This window comes from Vulpes lagopus, chromosome 6 (assembly GCF_018345385.1).
Source record: "Vulpes lagopus strain Blue_001 chromosome 6, ASM1834538v1, whole genome shotgun sequence".
Taxonomy (NCBI): domain Eukaryota; kingdom Metazoa; phylum Chordata; class Mammalia; order Carnivora; family Canidae; genus Vulpes; species Vulpes lagopus.
Window position 1 is genome coordinate 118,765,938 of NC_054829.1, and position 766 is coordinate 118,766,703.

Genomic DNA, 766 nt, shown 5'->3' on the forward strand with positions numbered 1-766 from the left:
GTTGTTTTTGATTGGTATGTTTTCCAGAAGACTAAAATAATTCTATCTGGAATTCTCATTGGTTTAATTTCTTCTAAGATCTAGTCAGATAGATGAGAGCCTATCATTTTGGGCACAGTTATTTTATCATGCTTAGGTATATTACTGTATGAATAAAGGTTTTGAGTTTTATTACCTTTATTCATACACTTATGTGCCTTAATATTATCTTTATTCATACACTTATATGCCATGAGTTTATGTTTCATGGCAAATCACATTGACCAAATAAAATTCTGTCTTTTAGTAATTGATCATTTCAAACCAAAACAAAATCACTATATGAACAAAATACATAGTACTACTTTTTCATTTGCAAAAATTACAATTTACGGTGTCCTTGTCTGCGTTGGCCGGGAATTGAACCAGGGTCAACTGCTTGGAAGGCAGCTATGCTAACCACTATACCACCAATGCTCCTACAACTTACTGTGTAAGAAATATCTAAAAAATAGGCTGCTACTTTATCTTTTTCTTCACTCAAAGTAAGATCATCCCAAAGAAACTTTTGAGAATACTCCTAGGATACTAGACAGCCTCAGTGATTTATGATATGTATAGTATTAAGTCGATCTTTCTGCTTTTGCAATGCCTCACAGAAAGGTTTCCCCCAATATGCAAAGGAAAGAATAGTTAATTGAAACACTCAATTTATCATTTGGCTGATGGCAAAGATAAACACCCCAAATTTATTTTTCCTAGTAATTTCATTTAGTCATCTTTCTTT

The 766-nt window shown here is 32.4% G+C and overlaps 1 non-coding gene across 1 annotated transcript; it reads right to left on the reverse strand.

The window, feature by feature from the left end:
* Nucleotides 1–384: 384 nt before the first annotated feature.
* On the reverse strand, nt 385–456 carry TRNAG-UCC. The gene has a single exon. It is a non-coding gene; the product is annotated as a tRNA-Gly (tRNA).
* Nucleotides 457–766: the final 310 nt, after the last annotated feature.